The sequence below is a fragment of the Camelina sativa genome, chromosome 4 (genome assembly GCF_000633955.1).
Source record: "Camelina sativa cultivar DH55 chromosome 4, Cs, whole genome shotgun sequence".
NCBI lineage: Eukaryota > Viridiplantae > Streptophyta > Magnoliopsida > Brassicales > Brassicaceae > Camelina > Camelina sativa.
This window is the reverse complement of record NC_025688.1, coordinates 25450809-25461217: the sequence shown is the minus strand read 5'-3', so window position 1 is coordinate 25461217 and position 10409 is coordinate 25450809. Positions and strand designations below refer to the sequence as shown.

General features: G+C 33.2%; 1 protein-coding gene and 1 pseudogene across 1 annotated transcript in view; one reads left to right on the top strand and one right to left on the bottom strand.

Annotated features, from left to right (window-relative positions):
- LOC104782407 overlaps positions 1 to 10409 on the bottom strand; it is a 16810-nt gene that overhangs the window by 630 nt on the left and 5771 nt on the right. The gene's annotated exons all lie outside the window — the stretch shown is intronic.
- On the top strand, positions 486 to 4880 carry LOC104782405 (annotated as a pseudogene).

The following is a 10409-nucleotide window of genomic DNA, read 5'->3' as shown; positions in this document are numbered from 1 at the left end:
AATTCGAATCTCAATCGATCGGCTTGGCTTGTCAGAATTTTCTTTTCCTGATTTTGCATCCAAAACCAAACTTGATTACGAAATCCGGTGAGGGGAAAAAATAAAGTCGGACCGGTTTATTGGTAGGTTGATTAGATTGATGAATATAATGGGAAATAGATATGATATACAATTGGAAATAGATAGGTCCTCTCTACTAATTTATGGGCATTAATTTATAGCTGAATATGATCGAATGTTAAATTTACAAAAGTATAGTTCCATTTTCGAGAGAAAACAAGAGAATTGGGTATGGAACTATACTTTTGTAAATGGAACTATACCCAATAAATGGAACTAATCTTTTACATCTTTGGTCCCTCAAGATTTGCAACATTTATAGAAAAAGCTTTTTAAGTAATAAAAAGCAGATTTTTTTTCGTTTTTGGACAAAACCTTATCCTCTTAGCTTTTAATTAAGTGGTCGGTTGTTCNAAAAAAAAAAAAAAAAAAAAAAAAGGTGTTAAGTGGTCGCTCTCTGGAGTGGGGAGTGAAGAAGTGAGAAGAACAATGGTGGCAGCTATGAAACTTATACGTTTGCTCGCTCAAGCTCGCCCTCTAACCAAACCATTTGCTCCATTTCAACAAATCCCAAGACTCTTCTATTCCTCTCCACCATCCCATTCGAATCCTTCTCCAGATTCAAACGAATCTCGCAAAAAGCCCTCTCAGCCGATCAATCCGGATTCTTACGCTCGGCTTCTTGAGGGAATTACAACGTATTCTATCGTATCACCTCCTTATAGGAGATCATCCATTATTGTTCCTCTTATACAGGTATCCATTCTCTACTTTGCTTCTAAACTAAACTGATGTGTTTCTTTCTTACTCTGTCAGTCTGTCGTGTATGGCAAGAGTTACTAGTATTGATTCTTTTGCAGAAGCATGCTAACGGAGGAAAATGCATTGTCTTTATCGAGAGAGCAGAGGATGCCACTCGCCTCTCAGATCCATTAAAGGAAGGCTTCCCATTTGAACTTTTAGTCGACAAGGTGACCCAGATTGAGTGGGAAAGAACGCTTGCTCGTTTCCGAGATGGGCAATTCAATATTCTTGTTGCGACTGATGGTGCTTTCCATGGACTTGATGTACTCAATGTCGATTTGGTGAGTCAATACTACACTTTTATTTCTCCAAACGAGTTATGTTTCTCATCTTACTAAACCCATCTTTCGTGATTGTGAATAGGTAATACATTATAAAATGCCAACTACGACAGATATATTTGTTGAACGAACCAGTCAAACAGGTCCTGAAGGAACTTCTATTCTAATCTACAGTGATTACGAGCGCAGGTATTTAAAAAAGATTGAGAGACACCCAGCAATCAAATTCACCGAGGTAACCTGACTGTTTTTTTTTTTACTAATTTGTTTGTTTGTTTTGTTAAAAGCTTAGACTAACTGTTTGTGTTCTAATTCAGCTCCCTAGCATTGATGTCAAGGCCAATGATTCTCTAGCTGTTAAGGTAAATCTCTCTAGCTGTTCTGCCTCTCTCTCTCTCTCTCTCTCTCTCTCTCTCTCCCCCCCCCCTCCCCCTCTTGCTTATTTGTACCTTGTATGTGCAGAAAAATAAGAGAAAAGAATTTTCAAAAAAAGCGAAACAAGAATGTTGGGATAAAGCAAAAGATGTCCCAGGGAGATCACGAACAAGGTGGAGAAAAGACCGATATGATAACATAGTTTCCCACCCTCTATCTTCCACCTACGGACTCTATTCTTATCACATCGATCACATAGAGCCATTTGTGAAAAGTAGCAATTCAAAGGCTTCAAACGCACAAATTCTCCAAGCATTGGTGAATATATCGAAAGGATCAAATGATACTCCCCGGAAGATTAAAGCATGGATGCTTACTTTGCAATTGATATTCGATTACAATAGTGAACACCATGACTTAGTAGAAATTGCGTTGTACAACGATATTGAAAGACCCTCGGAGTCAGCGAACCAAGAAGGTCATTCAAGTTGGCCAAGCGAAGAAATCAATCCGGTTTCTTACGCTCTGCTTGATCCCGCCGCCAGTGAGGATGAATCAGATGTGGAAGTCGATCTCACGGAGACCATTAGAAAGATTAAGGTCAGGATTCAATTTACACCCACATGATTGATTTCTCAACTTAGCTGCCATTGTAATAGAAATGGAAGCTACACTATTTAGGGTTCCATGAACTTTTGGTGTCAAAAGGATTTATTTTTTTGCTTGTTTCGTAGCTAGGGGACTTCAAATGAGTATTATAAAGGATGCTAAGATCATTGGGATTATTTGACTTTATAATGTTAAACGTACAAGCTATGGTAGCTTTGGTGCAAGCTATTGATTAGTTTAGAGGGGGCTAAATTCTTACGTAGGGAACTTGAAACGAGTAAATAGACCATGCAAGTTTTGTCTAGTAGTGGTACTGTGAGAGTTGTGGGTTCTTTAAACTTTTATTTGATGTTACTGTGTTGATTTTCAAGTAGAGTGAGGGAGGACAGAGTGATGCTTCAATGTGAATATGGACTCGTTAACTTGTGCATCCCTTTTATATTCATATATTTTTTTCCGTTCTGATGCTGTTTTCATCAATCGTTCAGGCCAATGCCAAGGCTAAATTCGATGAAACTCTTGTGGCGCACGTGAGGTTGGGCATTGAAAAAGGCAGTTCTGAGCTGGTATTTGATGATTTTTCTTTTCTCTGGAAATACATATATTTCTCTAGCCTATTCCTAATCAAAGATCGTATACTTAACACTTTGATTGAGTACCTAATCATTTATTCTAAAAAAAATTGTTCTCTCTGGCTTTAGTAATAGACTGACTGCTATCACTGTTTAAACTGCAGATAGTTCGTGGTACCTTGGCTCTACCCCACCCTGTTAAGAAGGTTGAAAGAAATATTTCTTTCTAATCCATGATGGGAATTTCTGTTTACCAGCCACGTGTATAATACAAAGAATGATCTTCCTTGTTCAGGATGTGAAAGTGGGTTTTTTGCGGAGGGAGCTGATGCAGAGGATGCAAAAGCTGCAGGAGCTGATGTCGTTGGTGGTCTTGAGCTCATTGAAGATATCCTGAGTAATGAACCAATGCATTTTACTTCAGCCTCCTCGGATACTTCTGACATCTATCTGAACATGCTTGCATTTAGCTCTGTCATAACTTATCTCATTTCTCCAACTGCAGGAAGCGACAAGATCGAATTTGATAGATGTCTTGCAACTCCAATAATGATGCCCCATGTTAACAAGGTTTTTGGATTTGAGCACTTGTTAAAAAATCTACGGAACATGATGGAGGCGATATTTTCTCACGTAACGTACATATGGTTTGTTCTTATATGCAGATATCAACGATTCTTAACAATCACGGTTTGATGCCAAACCCCAATGTGAGTTTGATTCTTTCAAACAGCATCTCTCTCTAATATATCAGTTGGTGTGCTTACCTCTAGCCCTTGACTTAATTTGAGAGAATATTATATTTGTTGTAGCAAGGTAGTGTGACCGAGGATGTTACGAAAGCAGTCAAAGACGCAAAAGCTGGACATATCAAATTTAGCATGGATAAAAATGGTATTCTTCATGTGCCAATTGGAAAGGTGACATCTCTTCCCAAAGTCTTGAAGTTTATCTGAATTTCATTAGCTTCGTTCTTAACATAGAACAATTTCTTAAAAATTTCCATCAGATGAGCTTTCGTGAAGAGGCTTTACGAGATAATGTGGGTGCGTTTATGAATGCCCTTTTGCTAGCAAAGCCAGCCGGATTGGAAAAGAGTAAGTCATACTGCGAACTTAAAACTTTTGGTGAGAGATGATAGTTTTTGCTGATTAGAGTACTTGCTCTTTCCTTTTGTCTGCAGCTGATTATGTGAATGCATTCCACTTATGCAGTACGGTAAGCTTATAAATCAATCCCAACATTTTCTTTCTAGAAACGTGTTTGTATTCCATTAAGCCTAAAAGAATTGCTTTTGCAGATGGGAAAGCGTTATCCGGTATCGATAGAGTCGTTATCTAGAACAGCGGATATCCAAACCAAATTGCAGCTTAAGTGTCCTCCTCTCTCTCTCCAAACGGCGAAAAAGTTTGTATCTTTTTCTTCCTTTCACATTTTTCTTGAACTAATCTTCTTTGAATTATGAGAAGAGGTTATTACTTTTTTTTTGTTAATGTTTTTATTATCAATTTTTTTTTCCAGGACAATGTCATTCTCAATAGCAGTTAAGGAGTCGGCTTGGGATAAGCTACACAAAATTCCATTTTTAAATGCTTGCAATTGGCGATTAGATGATGAAGGCAATCCAGTAGCTTTATTTGGTGGTACTACTACAGGTGCTATCTCTCCAAGCTATATTCAGATCCAGCCTAACAATGATTTTTCAGAGAAGAATCTGAGAATTTTGGCTTATCCTGCTTCTCAAAATCAACCAGTTTTTAAGTTCACCGATGATGATTTAGATATGTTAAATACAATTATTTTTAGGGTTAGGGATTATGAGGAACTCTATAAGAGTTGGGTTTCAATTATTGATCAAGAGATGAAAGGAACCCACAAGTACTCAAACGAACGTTATGTTATTGTTGGATGAGTAATGCTGGAGGGCAGCACCAGGAGGGAGGTTACAAAAGGGAGATTGTTGGATCTCGTCAAGAAGTCTAGCAGAGTTGATGAGTGCGAGGAGACTGGATGATACGAGGAAGAGAATGATAGTTATGTGAAGAGCTTTGGCCATTTTAGTGTTTGGTTTGTGATTTTGTTTGTGTTTGATGTACTTCGATGAATGCACTAATGAGTTTATATAAAGAAGCATTGGAGCATTTAATTAATGCGATGAGAGTGGAGTGGAGTTGGTGTTGTTGTTTTGCTTTAGTTGAGTTTCCGATCATTTCAACTGCACATTTATACTAGTACTTGAATTAGCTACTAATGATTTGGTACATGTTTCTTTGTTCTCTTTATTTATGGTTGGTTTGGTCAGATCAATAGCCTAATTAATAGTAATCGTTGCATATATACATTGCAGGTAGATACTTTAAGGGGGAGGTATTGGTTTAGGATTTAGAAAGAATTTTAATGACTTTAAAAGTTAGGTAAAATATGTTGTTATTCAATCAAGACTTTTAAAAACTCTTTAAAAATTTGGTGTTATTGGTTGTGGATTTGTAAAAAGTTATCTAAAATCTTGATAAATCTAGTGTTATTGGATTAAGAGTTTTATAAAGTCATTAAAAGTTTTATGTTATTCAAGTAAAACAAAAGAATCTTGGATTGTTAATGAATTCAAATTTTATGTTATTGGTTTAGGATTTTATATCATTTCCTTCATAACAAAAGTCATGAAAACTCTTTCATCAAATAGAAAGATTTTACAAGATTAGAAAAAACAAATCATCAAGATTTTAAAAAACTTCCTAAACAATCTCTTAGAATCCTTCATTTTTAACTTTCAATTTTCTATGATTCTAACAATCAGCAAGAACATAAAGTCATTAAAATTCTTTCTAAATCATAAACCAATACCTTCCCTAACTTACAGTTGAAAGATTAATTGAAAGAAAGTTGACATATATGTCATTTAAGAAAGAGGTATATATGTTTAGTTCAAAGGTTACAAACTAGTATTATCTTTAATATTCCTCTTATATTACCCCAAATTTAAAAAGGTGTTTTTAGTTTTCGATATAATTTTAAAAAGGTACTTGTTTCATTGAATATAATAATCTTTTTATCATTGATGTTGTATCTGTGTCATCCTCCTCGCTATCAAATAGCGTCACCATCGAATCTTAGGAGCTGTTAGCTGTGACTCAACGTTTCAGTCTTCGTTGACCAAACCTTCCGTGTGCAATTCTCAACTAAATGAAATCATTGAGAAATTGTATAACTCCACTCCAAACTCTTTAAAACCAACAATGTAAACTAGTAAGTAGCGTATGTGGACGTTGATAGCTATATTGGACGCCGTGTTATAATTAGAATCCCTTCGTCCCGTAGTCAAACTCCTATTTTTTTTATTTTTCCTAAATAAATAGTGCACATAGGAAAATGATAAACAGCCGGCTTCGAATTTTCGCCGCTAGCTAGATGTGCATGAATCAATTAACAGCCTAGCAGCAGTTACACCAAATAATCATATATGAGCTCGTAGCTTATCCAGGCTATATATATATATATATATCCTCACAAGCTTCTTTCTTAAGCGTCTTTAAATACCTTAATTAGTTTAATTAAGGTCGGATGATGTTTTCTCTGACGTTAAGGTTGGTGTGTTTTTAAAGTTTGAGACATAAAAAATATTCTAGGAAAAAAACATTTTATCACATTTCTCTATGGTAATTAATCTAGACGTGGTGATCCAGTTTCAGCACGACTTGAACAATAAACTTTGGTAAATTTTCTTTGTCTGACATTTACCGTCATTGCTTGGTCCCATGCCATAGAGCAAAAGTCAACTCTTATCTCTCTAGCAAGTTTTAGTTACAAATTAATTGGAAATATCCCTTCCAAGAATTGTATTTGAACATCTCAGGCTTTTATCTTCATCTTATTCTTTTGAAACCCAATTTTAAGAATATCATTAAATAACGTCTACTTATCAATTTATATGGCACCCCCACCTCCCTCGCCAGTCGCCACCACCTGTTTCATTGAAAGTATTACTCCTTCTTCTTAGGGTTTTTAACAGGGGTTTTCCTTGTTATACAGAAAAACAAAATTATAGCTGGCAAACGTAAAAACAGTAAAACAAAAACAAAAATTGAAGTATGAGACATACACATAAGAATTTTTTAATATAAATATTTTACAAACATCTTTCAACGAAAAACATCAAATTTTTAAATACAAAGCTTTACAAATATTTTTCAAAATTATCATAAATTTTTTAAAAACTAATTATACTATATAGTAATTCATAATATATGATTCAGGCAGGTACGTCTAATTCAAGTTTAAATTACGATACCTACACCTACAAATATTTGTATATATGTAACTTTAACCATATCCAAATCTCTGATCCGAGAATTTCAAAACATATCGGATCATTTATCATATCGAACATAATACAACATAAAATATGCAGATTTGAGTGGAGCAAATTAAGAGTGATACAGTATATACTATATAATAATGGCAAAGCCTAAACCACCAAACCAACATAATGTTGGCAACGTATATCTGAGATGTGTCTCGACACTATCTTATCTACCATTTTCTTTTATATTATATCAAATTTTTGTTTTTTCACACTCTATGTTTAAGCTTTTCTTAGACAACAGAAGTCATCCTTTCCTTTTGCTGATGTGGTTTCATATGCAGCCACAAATCAATTGCCGTTAGTTCAAGAGAAATATTATTATACGATGATACTTATCATGATTAGTTAATAAGCATGGTTAACACCGGTCATAATCAAAATGAACTTTGTTTGGATAGCTGGTGGTGGTGGCATGATGAATTATTTTAAGCCGCGCACTTATACCACTTGTTTTTGGCGGAAATGCTTGTATTTTAAACATCATTATCCTTTACTCATCTCCTGAAAGCTATTCTGGTTTAAACATGATGACTTCAGTTATTAAAATTTCCTAAAAATTTGAAGAAAAAAACTATATATGTTAATGTACTTGGGATATATAAACTTGAAGTTGCCGACGTTGCCACCTTGGTAGTGAAACGTTTAGACAAGGAAATGAGTCAGAGAATGCTCTTATTAGGCATAATTTCGTGCAATTGGATGCTAATAGAAATACAACTCGAAAATAGTCACATTGACGACTAAACATGACTGGAACTGCTGTAAAATGATTTGAACCATGAATTAAACTATTCAAACCATTTGTTCTTTTTTTTTTTTTTTTAAATATCCTTATAAGTTATAATGAATGAATATATATGCAATCTAATATCCGGATTTTAGAGCTGTATTGTTTCTGACTAATAAATTAGAGATATTTTTTTGGGTTGATGTTCTCTTATATGTATTCTTATAATATCGAATAACAATAGTAAAGAAAACAAAATATAGATTATGATATTTTATCACGAATCAGCTATCAAATCACTTCAGATGCATCCGCTACTTAAAATAAAAATCCAGCTAAGTTAAATTCGATCGGTGTCAACTCAGCTTGCCAAATTTGTCCAGTATAGTGGGGGGAGAAAAACATAATCACTCCATCTTTTTACAGTTTTGTGTAAGTTCATGTTGTGCCTTTTGTCATGTTCATGATATGTCGTTATCAACGGTAAAAATATAGAAAAAGAGTTCATGATATGCAGTGCCGTTCTTAGGTTCATATATGCTTAGGGCGAAAAAAAATTGGTTTTGTTTTGTGTTAAAAAAAAGTAAAAAATGATATATATATATACTAGAAGATTACCCATGAGAAACGTAGATGATATGTATTTTTAATTGTTTATATATTTATATTATTTTGTGACTATGAAAAAATCATCTATAAATTATCTGATTGCTTGATACATTGAGTATAGTTTACATTAAATTTTATATAAATATAAATTGTAGGTGTGATTGTTTATATATGGCAGCAAATTAGTCATTTTTTTGTTCTTTGAAATATTGAATAGATATTAACAAAAATTAAGCAAAACATATGCAAAATATAAACAAAACATAATGTAAAGAAGTATAATATTTTTACGTATGTGTTTTATAATGTATTAGATGTTTGAAAGTAAAATTGAAAAACCACATGAAATTAAAGTTGAAAAATTTCAACCACACTAACAAAATGCTAATGTGACAATAAAAAATAGATGGCATGATATTTGAGAGTCTATTTTATTTGCTATTACACATTAGCATTTTGTTAGTTAATTAATAATATCTTTTCGTATAAATTTTTAATACAAGTTCTCAACTTTTATGTAGTTTTTCATTTTCCTTCAAACATTTAATAAATCATATAATACTTTAATAATGCAAATAAAAGATTATGAAATATGAAATAAGAAGAATTAATAACAAACAAAATATTATAGATTTTTAAAATAAAAAGCGTAAACACATTTTCAAACTAAATACATAAGCTAACTTAAAAAAATATATGTGGCCTTACAATTTTTTTATATTATGGGGCCTTGGGCAAATACCCTTTTCAATATGCATGAGGCACCACACTAATGATATGTATCCGCGCACGATATATTACAATTAAGGAAATTTTTTATCTGGTCGTACATAAAGTATTAGCACATATCTATATTTGAATTTCACTAACCATCATAATCGACATGATAACAAATCGCATATTCTGAACAGGTACGTAGAGCATAACATTTTAATTATCTGATTTTTTTTTTTTTAAATATCACACTGAAGATGATGGGAATATATATCGTAAGGGATGGTTCGCATAACATGCCTACGATACACAATTAGGCTGTCGGGAATTAAAACTCTGTGGCTTTCGTCAGATAACGTATAAACTCCCTTATATTTGTGCATTGTGATCAAAATATTATTACTATTTTTGTTCTAAGTAGAGATATAGGTTCCAGGTGGAGAGAATCATAAAGTGCCAAAATTTTCAACCACGACCTTGGCCAAAAAGTTATTTGTTTTCTTTCTTCCACATATGATCCGATTCGGATACATAATGCGTTTTCCCATTTATTTAATGAGTTATGTGGACACATTCACATTTTCTAATTGTTTTTTCTAGCTCCATTGAAGTAATATTTATTTTCGTGGATTCAATTATTCGTGATATATATAATCGAGCTCTTCTTATCCTTTTTTATAAAACTACAAAAACATAATCGACACGGATCCACTTGTGTTCCTCTAGTGAATTTCACTATCCCCATGTGTTGGCTAAAATAATATATTCGACTTCTAATTCTTATGATAACCTCTTTAACCTTTTCGACATTTTTTTCTCATTCTTTATACAGAAACAAAATTCAGAATAATTGTTAAAATTAATGCAATAATTAGAAAATTTTCTTAAGTATAGTGATATTTTTATTCCTATGACAATAGTATTCCTTTTTATCATTTGGAAAGTAAAATTAGTTAGTGTAAATTATAAAATGACATGCGAAGTTGGGAAAATATAGAGAAGGTGAATAATTTTGACATGTCTTCTCTTAATGTAGCCATGCTAATTTTGTTTGTAGAAAACAATGTGAAATCTATGGGATATCCGATGGTATGAAAATTGCTGATTCAGGTGAGAAGTGCTCAGTTTCCTCGGTTAAAACTTAAAAGGCCCCAAGGATCAAACTGGAAGTTTTAAAATTTAATAATTAACAATTGTAGTTGATGTTTTCATCATCATCACGACCACCAGTTACTTTAAAAATTATGTATGCTCCTATTTTAAATCAAGGATAATATCAAAACACCATGTTATAT